Raw genomic sequence first — 19,045 nt, 5'->3', positions numbered from 1 at the left:
GAGTATAAATCATCTGGAGCCATTACTTTATGGTATAAGCATACCTCACAGTTGTCCTTACCACCTGAGCTCTGAGAAAAACCTGGAAGTCTAGGGGAGTTCAGGGTCTGGAATCAGACTGGGGTTCAAATGCTGCCCTTGTTTGCTTACTAAATGAACTGACTGGGGGCACCTGGTGGCTCAGTGGGTTAAAGCCTCTGCCTTCAACTCAGGTCATGATCTCAGGGTCCTGGGATTGAGCCCCGCATCAGGCTCTCTGCTCAGCATGGAGCCTGCTTCCCCCTCTCTCTCTGCCTGCCTCTCTGCCTACTCATGATCTCTGTCAAATAAATGAATAAAATCTTTTTAAAAAAAATAAATGAACTGACTGGTTATTTAGCTTCTCTGAACCTCAGTTTTCTCATCTGCAGAATGGGGGAATCATGTATGGGATAAGTAGAATGGTTAGGTTTAAATAAGATATAATTTGAAAATAGTTCACACTTGTGTTATGCTTATCATATACTGTTGGGCAGTGCTTTATTTAGTATATAACTCACAAAAAATGCTAGGCACATACGGAGTAGGTACTCAAATACTCTTTTTTTTTTTTTTAGATAAATGGTAACAAGCATCTGTTGAGTAGGAATGAAGTTTCTGAACTGTCACTTGACGTGAAGAGGCGGAGAAATAGCTACTAGGAGATTATAGAAGTTTCAGGGCTTCTCATAACTGAACATAGCCTATTCATGTAATCATTTTATAATATTGCTGAAATGGGTACATTTTTTGGCAGTGTTTATTGGTGAATCAAATACTTCCTTATTTAATCAGAATAAGACATATTGACTGTTTCAACATGTGCTCCTATAACTGGCTCCTATAAGTAAAGCCCATAATCCATGAAAAATATGATAATATTTAAACTCTAAAAGATCTGTCACTTTTCTAAGGTAACATAAAGATACAGAGTTGATTTTTAAATGCTTCTGTCATATCTTGGTACAATGAAAAATAATTTCGGAACTATGATTTAGTGATCTTGTCGTCTGGTGTAGAGACAGTGCTTGGTACTCTGGTACTAATTAGCCATAGCTAAGGAAACAGAGCTGTGAAGTGGTTGTACTTACAACTGTGAATCAAGGATTTATAAATTGGTCGGTGTGAGATTTCCAACTTCATTATAGTATGAATCAGTTTTTAAAAATTATTTATGCCTTCACCTTGATCCCAAAACCAGACAAGGATCCCATCAAAAGAGAGAACTACAGACCAATATCCTTGATGAACACAGATGCAAAAATTCTCGCCAAAATACTAGCCAATAGGATTCAACAGTACATTAAAAGGATTATTCACCACGACCAAGTGGGATTTATTCCAGGGCTGCAAGGTTGGTTCAACATCCACAAATCAATCAATGTGATACAACACATTAATAAAAGAAAGAACAAGAACCATATGATACTCTCCATAGATGCTGAAAAAGCATTTGACAAAGTACAGCATCCCTTCCTGATCAAAACTCTTCAAAGTGTAGGGATAGAGGGCACATACCTCAATATTATCAAAGCCATCTATGAAAAACCCACCGCAAATATCATTCTCAATGGAGAAAAACTGAAAGCTTTTCCACTAAGGTCAGGAACACGGCAGGGATGTCCGTTATCACCACTGCTATTCAACATAGTACTAGAAGTCCTAGCCTCAGCAATCAGACAACAAAAGGAAATTAAAGGCATCCAAATCGGCAAAGAAGAAGTCAAACTATCACTCTTCGCAGATGATATGATACTATATGTGGAAAACCCAAAAGACTCCACTCCAAAACTGCTAGAACTTGTACAGGAATTCAGTAAAGTGTCAGGATATAAAATCAATGCACAGAAATCAGTTGCATTTCTCTACACCAACAACAAGACAGAAGAAAGAGAAATTAAGGAGTCCATCCCATTTACAATTGCACCCAAAACTATAAGATACCTAGGAATAAATCTAACCAAAGAGACTAAGAATCTATACACAGAAAACTATAAAGTACTCATGAAAGAAATTGAGGAAGACACAAAGAAATGGAAAAATGTTCCATGCTCCTGGATTGGAAGAATAAATATTGTGAAAATGTCTATGCTACCTAAAGCAATCTACACATTTAATGCAATTCCTATCAAAGTACCATCCATTTTTTTCAAAGAAATGGAACAAATAATCCTAAAATTTATATGGAACCAGAAAAGACCTCGAATAGCCAAAGCAATATTGAAGAAGAAAGCCAAAGTTGGTGGCATCACAATTCCGGACTTCAAGCTCTATTACAAAGCTGTCATCATCAAGACGGCATGGTACTGGCACAAAAACAGACACATAGATCAATGGAACAGAATAGAGAGCCCAGAAATAGACCCTCAACTCTATGGTCAACTAATCTTCGACAAAGCAGGAAAGAATATCCAATGGAAAAAAGACAGCCTCTTCAACAAATGGTGTTGGGAAAATTGGACAGCCACATGCAGAAAAATGAAATTGGATCATTTCCTTACACCACACACGAAAATAGACTCAAAATGGATGAAGGATCTCAATGTGAGAAAGGAATCCATCAAAATCCTTGAGGAGAACACAGGCAGCAACCTCTTCGACCTCAGCCGCAGCAACATCTTCCTAGGAACATCGCCAAAGGCAAGGGAAGCAAGGGCAAAAATGAACTATTGGGATTTCATCAAGATCAAAAGCTTTTGCACAGCAAAGGAAACAGTTAACAAAACCAAAAGACAACTGACAGAATGGGAGAAGATATTTGCAAATGACATATCGGATAAAGGGCTAGTGTCCAGAATCTATAAAGAACTTAGCAAACTCAACACCCAAAGAACAAATAATCCAATCAAGAAATGGGCAGAAGACATGAACAGACATTTCTGCAAGGAAGACATCCAGATGGCCAACAGACACATGAAAAAGTGCTCCACATCACTCGGCATCAGGGAAATACAAATCAAAACCACAATGAGATACCACCTCACACCAGTCAGAATGGCTAAAATTAACAAGTCAGGAGATGACAGATGCTGGCGAGGATGCGGAGAAAGGGGAACCCTCCTACACTGTTGGTGGGAATGCAGGCTGGTGCAGCCACTCTGGAAAACAGCATGGAGGTTCCTCAAAATGTTGAAAATAGAGCTACCCTATGACCCAGCAATTGCACTGCTGGGTATTTACCCTAAAGATACAAACGTAGTGATCCAAAGGGGCACGTGCACCCGAATGTTTATAGCAGCAATGTCTACAATAGCCAAACTATGGAAAGAACCTAGATGTCCATCAACAGACGAATGGATAAAGAAGATGTGGTATATATACACAATGGAATACTATGCAGCCATCAAAAGAAATGAAATCTTGCCTTTTGCGATGACGTGGATGGAACTAGAGGGTATCATGCTTAGCGAAATAAGTCAATCGGAGAAAGACAACTATCATATGATCTCCCTGATATGAGGGAGAGGAGATGCAACATGGGGGGTTAAGGGGGGAGGAGAAGAGTAAATGAAACAAGATGGGATTGGGAGGGAGACAAACCATAAGTGACTCTTAATCTCACAAAACAAACTGAGGGTTAATGGGGGGGTGTGGGGGGGTGGGATTATGGACATTGGGGAGGGTATGTGCTATGGTGAGTGCTGTGAAGTGTGTAAACCTGGCGATTCACAGACCTGTACCCCTGGGGATAAAAAGATATTATATGTTTATGAAAAATAAAATTAAAAAAAAAATTATTTATGCTTGACATTTTTTAAAGACATGTAATAAAGAAGGTTGGAAAAGTTGACCTTGAAGTTTTAATGGGAAGTTTATGGGTTTTGAAATTAGGATTTTAAACAATAGAACAACATGAATTACTGAATTAGTGTGACGAAATGCCTTCATGGCTGATCAGTAAACCTAGAAAAAAGGGTGAAGTGTGAGAGCAGGACTGAAGCTGACAAGAAGGTTCCCAAGGTGTGAAATCAGGATAGAAGCCGCTCTAGCTATTTTAGAGATTTTCTTTTAAGATTTTATTTATTTGAGAGAGAGTCAGAGAGAGAGAGAGAGAGAGAGAGAGAAAACATGAGCAGGGGGAAGGGCACAGGGAGAAACAGGCTCCCCACTGAGCAGCAGGGAGGCTGACGCTGGGCTTGATCCCAGGACTCTGGGATTATGACCCACTGAGCCACCCAGATGCCCCTTGAAGAGTTTTTATTAGACTTGAATGAAGTATACCATTTGGAAATAGCTTATAAATTGGGAACACTATTCACATAAAGAGTGTAATAATTATACTTTTTTGGTGGTAAAAAGTTTTCCTGAAAACTCAAAGAGCGAACCTTTATTAATGAAGAAATTAATCATATTGGTTGATTTTCTACTGAAACCCCTGCTTTTTCTTCCTTAGACCACTCCTCCTTCAGACTTTACCCCCAAGTGGCAATTTCATCCTGCTTTGGAGGCCAAAAAACTGGAATCAGCCCAGACCCTGCTCTTTCTCTCACACCCCCCATCCAGTTTCCCTGCTCCCCTTCTCAAAACCTTTCCACCCCTGGACCTGGCCACTAGCACACTCGCCAGGATTGTTCTAGGATCTTGCTTATTGGTCTTCCGGCTTCTGCTTGTGTTCACTTAACAGTCTGTTCTCAAGTGATCTTTTTGAAAGATAGGTCAGATTACGTCTCTTCTCTGCTCAAAATTCTCCAGTGGCTTCCTCAAAACCAAAATCTTCACAGCAACCTACACATTTGTATATAATCTGGTGCCTCGTACTTTTGTGAGCTCATCTCCTGGCATCTTTGCCTTGATCATTCTGCTCCAACAGCAGTGGCCTCGAAAGTGCCACACAAGCTCCCACTTCAGGATCTTTGCACTTTCTGTCTGGAATGTTCTTCCCCAGGTACCCACTTCTTATTTCCCTTAGGTTTTGGCTAATGTCACCTCGTCACTGAGGCCTTGGTTACTGTTTTGAAAGTGTTAACTCCGTGTCCTCCTTCCTTGCCTCATTTCCCCCCTTTTATCGTCGTTCAGCGCACTTTATACTTTATTATCTGCCTTCCCAGCCTAGATTGTAGGATCCACGAGGGCAGGGTTTCCTTCACGCTGTTTACTTAGAACAGTCTATGGCGGATAATATGTGCTCAGTAAATATGTATTGGCTAATTGCAGTTCCGTGGCAGTTCATCCGTATCACTACTGTTGACTCATAGAGCCTTCTTTAAACAAAATCGCTGATATTATCTACTAATGGAAGTTCTAAAAAGTGGTAGTACTAATTCTAAACACTTGTATTTAGTGGCGGGAAGTGCTGCCTTCTAGTTACCAGCTTCCCTTGAAGTCAGACGAGGTCCATGTGACTGATTTTTTTTTTTTTTAAGTTTTTATTTATTTATTTGACAGAGAGAGAGAGATGAGAAGCAGGCAGAGAGAGAGGAGGAAGCAAGCTCCCTGCTGAGCAGAGAGCCCGATGCGGGCCTCGATTCCAGGACCCTGAGACCATGACCTGAGCTTAAGGCAGAGGCTTAACCCACTGAGCCACCCAGGCGCCCCATGTGACTGAATTTTAACAGTAGAATGTGGGTGGAAGGCCTGGATCAAGGAAAGCTCCACGAATGACAGCCCTGCCCCTGATGGTTTGGGGAGCCTGTGTTCAAGATGCAGAGTGGTGAGGTGGAAGGTGCTTGGCCTGATGAATTGCCATGTGGAGGAGAGGTGCCTGCTCATCAGGAACACTTGCTGGCACTTTTGCTGTCTGAGAAATGTCTTGGATTAAGCAAGTGTGATTTGGAATTTATCAGTTGAAGCATAGCATTCCCTTAACTAACACAAACAATGACAGCTACATTCTCCTTGTTCTGTTGCATATCCAAATGGTACCCAGATTTCTTGTCTCTTTTTTGTTCTTGGTTTCTGTATTTGAAAATGGAAATAATGTTCTTTTAAAGATTTTATTTATTTAACTTAGAGCTCAGGGAGGGGTAGAAGGGGAGAGAAAGGAACAAGCAGACTCTGCGATAAGCATGGAGCCCAAGGTGGGGCTTGATCCTACGACCCCGAGACCATGATGTGAGCGGAAACCAACCTTAAGACTAGGACCTGAGCCGAAACCAAGAGTCAGATGCTTAACTGACGGCACCTCCCAGGCGCCCCAAGAAATAATGTTATTTTAAAAGCACAGTTGTGTTCTTAATACAGATGACTTAATTTTTTTTACAGCTTGGTAAAGAGATATTTTATATACCATAAAATTCATTCATTTAGAGTGTACAACCGTGTGGAGTGTTTATAGTTGATAGAGAATGTTATACTAGTTTCAGGTGTACGATCCAGTTGAATGGTTTTTATTCAGAGTTGTAGGGCTGTCGTGACAATCTAAGTTTAGAATGTTTCATTGCCCCCATGAGAAACTGTATACGGTAGTAGTCCCTTCCCATTCTTCTTCTTCTTCTTTTTTTTTTTTTTAGGATTGTATTTATTTATTTGACAACGAGAGATCACAAGAAGGCAGAGAGAGAAGGGAAAGCAAGCTCCCTGCTGAGCAGAGAGCCTGATGCAGGGCTCGATCCCAGGACCCTGAGACTATGATCTGAGCCGAAGGCAGAGGCCCAACCCACTGAGCCACCCAGGCGCCCCAGAAAGAGGAGGAAGTAGGCTCCCTGCTAAGCAGAGAGCCCAATGTGGGGCTCGTTCCCAGGACCCTGGGGTCATGACCTGAGCCAAAGGCAGAGGCTTTAAACCACTGAGCCACCCAGGCGCCCCCCATTCCCATTATTCTTTCCCTCTAGCTCTTGGCAGCCTCACTAATCTACCGTCTGTCTCGATGGACTTGCCTGTTCTAGCCATTCTATATAAATGGAAGCATTTAGTATGTGGCCTTTTTTTTTTTTCTTAAAAAAAATTTTTTTTTTAGTTAAACTCGGTTTAGTTAACATATACTATATTATTAGTTACTGGGATAGAATTTAGTGACTCATCAGTTGCACATAACACCCAGTGCTGATTACATCACGTGCCCTCCTTACTGCTGGACAACCAGTTGTCCCTTCCTCCCACCCACCTCCCAGTATGTGGCCGTTCATGTTTGACTTCTTTTACTTGGTATATTTTCAGTTATCTAACTTATAGCATGTATCAGTGCTTCATTCCTTTTGTGGCTGAATAATATTCCATTGTATTAGATGTACCACGTTTTATTTACCATCCGTCAGTTGATGGACATTTGGGGTGTTTCATACCTTTTGTCTCTTATGAGTCATGCCGTGACCTTTCCTGTACGTGTTTTTTGGGTACATGGCTTCAGTACTCTTGGAAATACATTGAGGAGTGGAATTGCTAGGTCATATAGTGACTTGATGTTTAACATCCTGAAGAACTACCAGACTGTTTTTCACAGTGATTGCAACATTTTACATTTGCCACTAGCGTTGTCTTCATGTGACGTCCACCCCTCTGCTGGCCTTCCCTTCAGCGTGGCATGCTGTCTCCTTCCACGTCTCCAGGTCTTTGTCCTTCTGCACTCACAGAGCTCTAATACTTTTACAGGGCCCAACACACAGGTTTCTGGTAAATATTTGTTGAAAAAAATGAATAGATTTCCATTTTAATAAATACATTTGCGTTTTCTTAAAATAAAAATTTAAGTCATAGAAATACACATACGAATACATTGTCATCCTAAAAAATTTATCCAGTGCAGATAAAGCAAAAATTCCCTTTTGCTCTATACCTGAGTCTGTCTCATAAACATTGATAGTGACTTGGATGTATTCTTCCAGACCATTTTAAGGGCTTCTGCACATACATATGTCTACATGTAGAAATAGATAGTTTTGTGTGTGTTTGGCGATACACACATATACAGATACAGGCATACCCTGGAGACTGTGCATTCAGTTCCAGACCACCCCAATAAAGTAAATATCAGAATAAAATGAGTTACAGGAATTTTTTGGTTTCCTAGTATATATAAAAGTTATGGTTATAGTATTTTATAGTCTGGCAGGTATGCAGTAGCATTCTGTCTCCAAAAAACAATGCACATGCCTTACTTTAAAAATATTGCTAAAAAATAGGGGTGCCTGGGTGGTTCAGTCATTAAGCATTTGCCTTCAGCTCAGGTCTTGATCTCAGGGTCCTGGGATCGATCCCTGCATCTGGCTCCCTGCTCCGCGAGAAGCCTGATTCTCCCTCTCCCACTCTCCCTGCTTGTGTTCCCTCTCTTGCTGTCTCTCTCTGTCAATAAAAAAGTAAAATCTTTTTAAAAAAATTGCTAAAAAATGCTAACCCTTATCTGAGGTTTCAGCAAGTCATAATCACCGATCATAGGTCACCATAACAAATATAATAACACAAAGTTTATAATATTGCCAGAATTCCCAAAGTGTGACACAGAAATTCAGAGTGAGTATGTGTTCTTGGAAAAAGTGGTGCCAACAGGCTTGCTTGCCTCGGACCTTCATCTGTACAAACTGCAGTATCTGTGGAGCACAGTGGAGTGATTGCAGTTAAACAAGGAATGCCTGTATATGTAATAACTACCATGTGGTCCCCAAACTTTCGAATACCCTACCCCCAACACAAGCTCCGTCCCTATGAAACTATCCTTTTCTTTCTAACCCTCGCGTTAGGGAGGTGCCCTGACTTACTGATTGACGTTGACATCCGCATTTCTCCCTTAGTGTAGATGGTGTTCAAGTACACATTTAGGCCCTCACATTGTACACATGGGGTGTTTCTCGTGTATGCCCTGGAGGGGATAGCAGTTTCTTATCTTGCTTTGAAAATGTATGCTACTTATTTCTTTATTTTCTTTGGGTATTTTTCTGAATCAGATATTGGAAATGGATTGTGTGGTTGTAGAGAATCCAAGTTAAGATTTTTGATGGAATAAAATTTCTCTCTAAAGGGTTGTAGCCATTTGTGCTCTTCAACTAGTAATGACAGTATCCATTTCTCTATATATTTTACCTGTATTGGATATTACTAATCTTTTATTTTTGCCAACCTGAGTGAGAAATAACTCACTTAAGCCCTTAACATTGAACATATTTTCATATGCTTATTGATCATTTGCATTTCTTCTTTAAAATTCCTATTCATACCTGTCTTTTTTCTCCATTAGGTTTGGCCTTTTTTTCTTTATTGGTGCTTTCTGTAATTTATTTCTGTGATTTATTGGTGCTTTCTGTGATTATGACTGTTAATCCTTTGTGCATTATATATGCTGGAAATATTTTCTTCTAGTCTGTGGCTTGGTTTTTAAAGTTGTTTATGGTATCTTTCTGCCAATCAAAAGTTTTAAATGTTTTTAAATATTCCATTTTATGGCCTCACTGCTTAAAGACGTCTGTACTGTCCCAGGGTTTAAAACCATATTCCCTTATGTTTTCTTTTAATTTGTTTGGAGTCTTGTTTTTCATGGTTTGCTCTTTTAATTCACCTGGAGTTTATTTATGTGGCAGCATGAAGTAAGGATGCAGTGTTTTTCCTCTTAGAATGTATAGCCGATTCAAGACTCTGTGTGTTAGTCCTTTCACAGTTGATATGGGATGGCATTTTATCACCTGCTGTATCCTTGTATGCGTACATCTGTTTCTCAGCCTCATTCTACTTTATTGATGTGTGTATCTTTTCTTGCACTAGAACCATACTATCTTAATATTCTGGTAGAAGGAACTAGCCTCATCACATATCATCTTTTACAAAAATGTGGCTGGGTTGTACATTTTCTCTTTTAGATGCATTTTTAAATTAGCATTTTATTTTATTTCATACATTTTTAAAAGATTTATTTATTCAGGGAAGAGAGAGAGAGCATGTGCAGTAGTGGGAGGAGCAGAGGGAGAGAGAGAATCTCAAGCACACTCCCCGCTGAGTGTGGACCCCCCCCCCCCAACATGGGTCTCAATCACATAACCCTGAGATCATGACCTGAGCCAAAGCCAAGAGCTGGATGTTTAACCAACTGAGCCACCCTTAAATTAGCTTTATTTATTTGTTTGTTTGTTTGTTTATAAAAGATTTTATTTATTTGACAGAGAGATAGAGAGAGCGCAAGTAGGCAGAGGCAGTCAGAGGGAGAGGGAGAAGCAGGCTCTCCACTTAGCAGAGAGCCCAATGCAGGGCTCTATCCCAAGACCCTGGGATCATGACCTGAGCCAAAGGCAGACACTTAACCGACTGAGCCACCCAGGCACCCCTTAAATGAGCATTTTAAAATAAAATACATTCTTGGGATTTTGATTGGAAAGAAAAACATTTCTTTAAGGCGATTTTTAATGGCCCTGTAGTATTACATTGTATGTTTATGCCATATTTTACTTAAAAATTTCTCATGTTAGTTTAAAACAAGCCTTTTAAAATATTGGCTCATCATTTAGCATCTTAAATTGAGATATAAATAGAACATTGTATTAATCGAAGGTGTACAACATAATGATTTAATATATGAAAATATTGCAAAATGATGACAACAGTAAGTTTTGGTAACATTCACCACCACATAGAGTTACAAAAACTTTTTTTCTTATGATGAGAACCTTTAAGATTTACTCTCTTTGCAACTTTCAAATACATGATACAGTATTGTCAACTGTAGTCATCATGCTGCACTTTACATATCCGGCATGTATTTATTTTATAACTGGCATTGGTGCCTTTTGACCTCCCTCACCCACCTTGCCCACCCCTCATCCCTGGCAACCACCAATCTGTTCTCTGTGTCTGTGAGTTTTGGGGGTGGGGGTTGGTTTTTATTATTATTATTTTTAAAATTCTGTGTGTGAGATCATATAGTATTTGTCCTTCTCTGACTTATTTCACTCAGTATACTGCTCTCAAGGTCCATCCATGTTGTTGTAGATAGCAGGATTTTGTTCTTTTCTTGTGGCTGAAGAATATTTCATGTGTGTATGTGGGTGTATACCACATTATTTTTCCGTTCATCCATCAGTGAACACTTAAGTTGCTTCCACGTCTTAGCTCTTGTAAATAATGCTGTAGTGAATAGGGGAATATAGATATCTTTTTGAGTTCATGTTTTTGTTTTCTTCAAATAAATACCCCAAAGGGGAATTTCTGGATCATATGTTACTTGTATTTTTAATTTTCTGAGGTACCCCCATGCTGTTTACCATGGTGGCTGCAACCAAATCCCTTACCCACCAACAATGCACATGAGGGTTCCCTTTTCCCATATCCTTGCCAGCGTTTGTTATCTTATCTTTCTGATAATGGCGTTCTGACAAATGTGTGGCGCTATATCATGGTGGTTTTGATTTGTATTTTCCTGACAGTTAGTGACGATGATCATCTTTAAAAAAATTCAGGGTATTCTTGAGCTCTGGGCTTTGTTAAAACTTTTATTGGTTTTATAAATTCATTAGTACTGATTTGTTTAACTGAGATAGATGTGCCTTGTGTTGGGTTTACATAATCATAGAAAAGTGAAGTTAGGGTCAGATTTAATTTAGATGATGTGAATGGCTAAGATTGACTTTATTAGACTTAATTTATTTTTTTTAATTTCCCTAGTTAGACATGGAGCAGTGGGTTAAAAACAACAGCAATAAACAACTTAATGAAACAATGGAAGATTTCTATCCCTAATAATCAAATTACATGACATTTGACAGATGGAAGCAAAACTTTTAATTTAGGTAGCCTGTCAGATAGGGTGTGTACGAGGTCAGGGAGTAATGATTGACTGTTGTGGAGCATGAAAAGCCATAGAAATCTACATCTGTTGGGGAATGAAAAAATACAGTGACTCTACCACTAGCATTTGCTGTCAAGGGCATTTACTTTACAAATAGGCCCAAAACGGAGCATCGAATTTGCTGAATTTTTTGCATTTACCATATTTAACAGCATACTTGAAATTAATCCTGGACTTCCATCCATCAAGTTGAGGGACAAGAGTGAAAATTTAAACATTTCAATGGGAATTTTCCTTTTAACTACCTGGTAAATACTTAATTGAATTAAAGTATTTTCTTGTAACTACTATATGAACTGGATACATACTTCTAGAGCCACTCTGAGTTTCTTTCCTTCTTCTAACTAATGCTTTAAAAGTTATTTATGTTGGACTTATTGAATGATTTTGGTGGAGGCTCTCTCCTACAGAAATCTCTTTTGGGTTGTTGTAATTTCTTCACATAATGCTTACATAGTGTTTAGTCTTAGCCTTAAAGACAAAGTGCATTAACAAGAAGCCGGCTAGTGGAGTCTTAGGGTGTGGACTGCATGTGTAAGCCAAAACAAGATGAAGGCTCGTTGTTGTTCATATGGCTTTTAGGTCTTTTAAAAAAGCTGTTAAAACAGAAGTGTTCCATGGGTTTACACTGATGTATCTCCAAACATGAAATAGTGAATTCAGTTTCGTTTTATTCTACCTGGGTTTCATTTTCATTTTTGTTTTGTTTTGTGTGTATGTGTGTGTTTGACCTCAAGGCTTATTTTGTACCCTTAGCTTTTAGTATGTCTTATACCGGCTTCAGTATGTCTTCTTGGAGCACTTTTTAAGTATCAGGCACTGTTTCACTGAAATATTCTAAATAAGATGAGCAAGGTTCAGATAGTTCATGAGAACTTATTTAAATGAATAATGTGTTCTGGTCACCACAAGAGGAATTATAATACCAAAATCAATGGTAAAATAAAGAAAAGCAATTTAATATGAATAGGAAATAAATGAAAAAGGAATTAAATTTCCATATTCTAGGCTCCCGGATATTTTACTGTTTTTTCCCCCTCATTGCATAGAAAGACAGCAATAAAGAGATCTTACAGATGTTCCACAGCAAACGGCTTCATGAGTTTATTTCTCCTAATCCTATTAAGATGCTGAACTGATCATTCATTGGTTAAAATCTTAGTGATGCTGTAAGATTGAAAAAATAGGGATGCCTGGGTGGCTCAGTCGGTTAAGTGTCTGCCTTCGGCTCCGGTCATGATCCCAGGGGCTCAGGTCATGATCCCAGGGTCCTGGGATCAAGTCCTGCATGGGGCTCTCTGCTCAGCGGGAAGTGTGCTTCTCTCTCTGCTTGTGTGTCTTCTCCCTCTTCCTCTCTTCTGACAAATAAATAAATAAAATCTTAAAAAAATATATCACAGCTTTAGCTCTCAGCTTCATAAGACTTGTGGTTTTCCCAACTTTTTCTTATCCTTGGCTTTCAAACTTCACTTATATATATATATATATATATATATATATATATATATATATATATATTATATATATGTGTGTGTGTGTGTGTGTAATCATTTTGCACTTGGTGGCTCTCTGCACAAAATATGCTGGCATATTCCAAGAGTTTATGAACATAAGCAGTGGATGACATCTTCAAAGCCTAGTGAACCAACAGATATTTATGTAGTCTTGGCTTTGCTGCATCAGACCCCTGATGAAGTGACAGGATGTCCTCTGTAGAGGTAATGCACTACGTTAGTGCCGTAGGAACTTGAATCAGTCAACATTGTATAAAGGTAACATTAATTCAGCATTTACCGTGTAGTCAGCTCCGTGCTTAGTGCTGTTCACTGTCTTAGGTATCTACATAGCAGTCCTCTGATGTAGGTACAGTACTGTTTTCCCTCTTTTAAAGGGGTGCCATTGGCACAAATGAGTTAGGTCATTTGTTAAAAGTCACAAACGTTGGGGCTCCTGGGTGGCTCAGTCGGTTGGGCATCTGACCTCAGCTCAGGTTTTGTTTTTTTTTTGTTTTTTTTTTTTTAATTTAATTTAATTTTATTTTTTTTTTTAAAGATTTTATTTATTTATTTGACAGAGAGAGATCACAAGTAGACAGAGAGGCAGGCAGAGAGAGAGAGAGAGAGGGAAGCAGGCTCCCTGCTGAGCAGAGAGCCCGATGCGGGACTCGATCCCAGGACCCTGAGATCATGACCTGAGCCGAAGGCAGCGGCCCAACCCACTGAGCCACCCAGGCGCCCTTCAGCTCAGGTTTTGATCTTGGGGTCCTGGGATCGAGCCCCACGTCCAGTTCTGTGCTCAGCGTGGAGTCTACTTATCCCTCTCTCTCTCCCTCTGCCCCCCCATCCCGCTTTCTTTTTCAAATAAATAAAATGTTTTACAAAAAGTTACAAATGTAGTCAAATAAAGAGTAGACGTGGGATTTTAAAAAGTTAATACAAATAATGTCCTTCATTTGCTTTTTCCACTCAGCAGTATAGACAATATTCCCATGTGCTTTTACGGATCTACCTAAATTTTTCTAACGATTGTGGAGTATTTCCTAGTATCGGTGTATCATAATGTATGTGGCCATTCCATTCCCATTTGGTAGACCTATGGGTTGTCTCTGGTTTCTCACCATTAACGATAATACTGCCGCAAGCATCACTGTTATGAAGCCGCCCACACATGTGTTTTGTATGAAAGATTTTCACTACCAGAATTACTGCTCAAAGAATTTGTGTCTTTTAAATCTTTGTAAGTGAAAATTTTTCATTAAATTCTTCTCCAGAAAGGTAGTACCAGTCTGTACTCCGAAGTTCTCCCATTCGTCCACCTTCCTTGCCAACACTGGACTTTTTTAGTTTAAAAAAATTTTACCAGTCTGCGGGGCACCTGGGTGGCTCAGTGGGTTAAAGCCTCTGCCTTCGGCTCAGGTCATGATCTCAGGGTCCTGGGATTGAGCCCCACATTGGGCTCTCTGCTTGGCAGGGAGCCTGCTTCCTCCTCTCTCTCTGCCTGCCTCTCTGCCGACTTGTGATTCTCTCTGTCAAATAAATAAATAAAACCTTTAAAAAAATAAATAAAATAAAAAAATTTTACCAGTCTGAAAGGTGAAAAAGTCATATATAATTAAAAATTGCTTTCCTCTTCCTAATGAGATTGAACACATTTTTATAAGCTTTAACTCTGATTTTTTTTAATGTGGATCAGTTACCTATTTTGCCCATTTTTTCTTTTTTGTTGTTGAATTATAGGAGCCTGTATATGGAAATGAACCCATTATATGTTGCTAATATTTTCACCAATCTCCATTGTCTTGTTTATTTTTAGTAAAGTATAATTGACAAATAATATTCTGCTAGTTTCAGGTGTACAACGTAACAATTCAATATTTGTATACCTTGCAAAATGATCACCAAAATAAGTCTAGTTAATATCCACTACCATACATAGTTTAAAAAAAAAAATCTGTTTTCTTATGATGAGAATTTCTGAGATACACTCTCTTACCTTTGAGTTTTATTTATGGTGTCTTTTGGCATGTAGAAGTTTTATGTTTGCCTGTTTTCTTTGCTGTCTTTCCCTTATGCTTTCTCTATTTGGGTCCAGAGTGATCTTTTTTAAAACACAGATTTGATAATTTCCTTTCTATGCTTAAAAAAACCCTCAGTGGCTTCCCATTGAGAGTCAGTAAAATACTTGCTTGAGGACATGGGATATAGACACTTTGCTTGGTTTGAAAACTGGTTCTCTTACTTCCTTGCTGTGGAGCCCTGGGAAGGTCAAGTCCTTGACAGGATGGGGAGGAACTGCAAGTAGGAATGAAGTATTTTTTTCCAAGGTAATGGAAATATTATAAAACTGGATATAGTGGTAGTTACACAGCTCCGTAAATTTACTCAAACCTGTGGAATCACATGCTTTTTAAAGTGGGAAATTATGGTATGTGATTATAATAAAGCTGTTTTAAAAAGTAAATGGGTTCTGGGTTGCCTGGGTGGCTCAGTTGGCTAAGTGGCTGCATTTGGCTTAGGTCATGAGTCCAGGGTCCTGGGACCGAGCCCTGCTTCGGACTGCCTGCTCAGTGGAGAGCCTGCTTCTCCCTCTCCCTCTGCCTACGTGTGCTTTCCTCTCTGTCAAAAAAATAAAATCTTTTAAAAAATAAAAATAAAAATAAATGGGTTCCAAGCTTATTTTGGAGAGGTTCCCTTTATAACTGTAACTGTAGACTAATGTAGTTGATACTTTTTGGTTCTGCATAGTAGCCTAGATAAATGGACTGAAAAACTAGATAAAATAATATATCCTTAATCTTATTCATTGGATAAGACAGAGCATTGAAAGCTACCTTTTTCCTTCAGGAATTCATTAGGAATTAGAGTTTTTGTGGGTAGGAGTCATGGTGCTAAGGGTTAAAGAGTGATTCATATACGTGTTAGTGTGTTGTGATTTTTAGATATCAAGATCTTGATAGTGCTGTCTTTGCATATACAGACAGACACACACACTCTCACATTTACATACACAGTCTCCAAAATTAGGAAAGATTCCCATTTTTTCTTTCATCCCCTCTATTCTGCCAGTGTGTGTCTGTTTCATGCGCCCTCCCCATTCACTGGAGTGCCAGGTCTTATGAATGAGTAAACTACACTTGGGTTTCAGGCTTTTGTGTGTTCTTTTTGACTTTCCAGCACTTTCATTTGGACCCTTGGATGCCCACTGAGCAGATGCTTGAGACCTACGAGTAATCTTCAGATCAGAGCGGAACCATAAGGCCTGTCCTTTGCGTGGGGAGGAGACAGCCCATGTTGTGTGGAAATGAACGGGGAGCAGCAGCTGGATGCAGGTATTGGTTTTGCTGAAGAGAATTCATTTTTCATAGTGCAGGATTCTCTTACTTACCTGTGTTGTCCGACTAGTCTTTCTGCCACTGAACGGGAAGCTCTTTGAAGATGTGAGTTCTTTCTCTGTCCCTAGCAGAGAACCTGGCACTAGGGGGTACTCATAATGTTTGCTGAAAAGGCAAGTAACTTTTTTGAGCAGATATTTTAAAAAAATTTAATTTTGATAGTTATTTTGAATGATTTTTGAAATAATTACAGATTCATGAGAAGTTGCAAAGAGGGTACTAACAGGTCCTTGTGTACCCCTCACCCATTTCTACCATTAGTTACATCTCCTGTAAGTGTAGTACAATATAAAAGCCATGAAATTGACCTATGTACAAAGTATATGTAGTTCTCTGTCATTTTATCACATGTAGCTTCCCCTAACCATGACCTCAGTCAAGATACAGAACTGTTCCATTACCACAAAGAGTTCTTCTCTACTACACCCGTCATCCACTCCCTGCTTTCCCCCAGCTTTCTCTTGCCCCAGGCACCTTGTTACTCTTCTCTCCATCTCTGTGTCATTTCAAGAATGTTATATAAATAGGATTACATAGTATGTGGCTTTTTGAGATTTGCTTTTTTCACTCAAGATAATGCCCTTGAGAGCTATCCAAATTCATGCATGTTATCAGTAGTTCCCTTTTATTGCTCAGTAATATTCCATGGGTGTACTACAGTTTGATTAACTATTCATCTACTGTAGTACATTTTCGTTGCTTCCGGGTTTTAGCAATTACAAATAGAGCTGCTGTGAGCAATCATGTACATTAAGATTTCATTTTTCTGGGGTAAATGCCCAGGAGCACAATTGCTGGATCATATGTTTAATAATGAAACAGCCCAGCTGCTTTCCAGAGTGGCTGTACATTCTTACCAGCAATGGATTAGAGATCTGGTTTCTTTACATCCCCTCTGGCATTTGGTTTTCAATTCATTTTGATTTGTATATAGTGTTGTTGAATGTATCTTTTTCTATGGCTGTTTAGTGGTTGCCCTAGGTATAACACAATATATACATAACTTAGCATACTTTGCTGGTGTCATCATTTTATTAATTTGAGCCAGGTGTGGAAACTTTACCTCTACAGACTTTGAGAACCACATCAGACACTGTTAAAATTTTGCCTCAACTGTCGAACATAAAGTCAAAAGGAGGAGGAAAATGTATTTTATTTTCCAATATTTGTACTCTTCAAATTGTCCCTTGTTCCTTCCTGATTTTCTAAGATTCCTTCTGTCATTCCATTTCTATTTATGGAATTTTTTTTTTTTTTTAGCCATTTTTTTTTAGGGTTGATCTGCTAGTGATAAAATATTTTACCTTCCTATGACAGTGCCTTAATTTCCCTATTTATTATTGAAGGATATTTTTGCTGGAAATGGAATTCTGGGTAGAAAATTCTTTTCTCTCATCTCTTGAGAAGTCCTGTGCTTTCTGGCCTCTGTGGTTTCGGATGAGAAATCTGCTGTCATTGGAACCCCCTATCCTCCAGTCACCCTAAGAGAGGTGTAGTTTCTCTTGCTGCTGTTAAGATTTTTTTCTTTGTCTTTAGTTTTCAGAAGTTTGACTTTTGGTGTATCTTTGCACATATTTCCTTGGGTTTATCTTGTTTGGAGTTTTCTTAGTTTCTTGAAATTATGGTTTTTGCCAAAATTGGAAAAATTTCACCTGTTATTTCTTCAAATACTTTTTCAGCCCTGTCCTCATTCTCTTTTTCTGGGATTCTGCTGGCACTAGGGTTAGATCTTATATTGCTATTCCATACTCTTTTCATTTTTTTCTTTTCTCTGTCTTTAATTTTAGTCATTCTTCCCTCTGTCCTTCTTATTCTGCTGAGGGGCTTACTATGGAGTTTCCTTGTGGTTATTGTATTCTCAATAACAAAATTTCTATTTTGAGCTGAAGAGGGATGAGGAATGGGAATGGCCCCAACTTAAGCCACAACCCGGCTCCTCCTACCAGGCCTAGGAGCTTGTCTTGAGTAGTTAACCTTTCAGTTTGTTGTGTTCCATCAGCTAATTTTGCAACTTTGAAATAGTTGATTTTCATCATTTTTAGCCAGTGATTTGCTACTTTTCTGGGAGACTGGGTTCACTGAAGTACTTATTCTGCCATTTAGGAAATTGATCAGTGTTTTGTTTTAAATGTTATTGTTAATGCATGGATATAAAGTGCATGCATGTGTGTGCACAAACACACACGTACACACATACGCACGAATGTGATGAGTTTGATTCCATTGGTGTCATCCTTCGTTTGATGATCAGACTGCCCCGTTCTAGAGCAGTGAGTGATCTTTCAGATTGGTTCCTGTGTTCTTTTGGTGTGATGTCATGTGTCTTTGATAGTTAAGTCCTTGCTTTCTAATGTAGTAAGAGTCCCAGGTAGCTCTTGCACATTTTTGCCCCAAACTTAACAATCTACCATTTCTCAGGGAAACTGTGTTTTTTA

At 39.0% G+C, this 19,045-nt stretch overlaps 1 long non-coding RNA gene across 1 annotated transcript in view; it reads left to right on the top strand.

Moving 5' to 3' along the window:
• LOC111144371 overlaps positions 1-19,045 on the top strand; it is a 74,835-nt gene that overhangs the window by 51,150 nt on the left and 4,640 nt on the right. The window contains exon 3 of the long non-coding RNA XR_002640390.1: positions 16,393-16,547. This is a non-coding gene — a long non-coding RNA (uncharacterized LOC111144371). The remainder of the gene's footprint in view (positions 1-16,392; positions 16,548-19,045) is intronic.

This window comes from Enhydra lutris, unplaced genomic scaffold, assembly GCF_002288905.1.
Source record: "Enhydra lutris kenyoni isolate GAN:26980312 unplaced genomic scaffold, ASM228890v2 scaffoldscaffold10, whole genome shotgun sequence".
NCBI lineage: Eukaryota > Metazoa > Chordata > Mammalia > Carnivora > Mustelidae > Enhydra > Enhydra lutris.
This window is presented reverse-complemented; position numbering and strand designations above follow the sequence as displayed.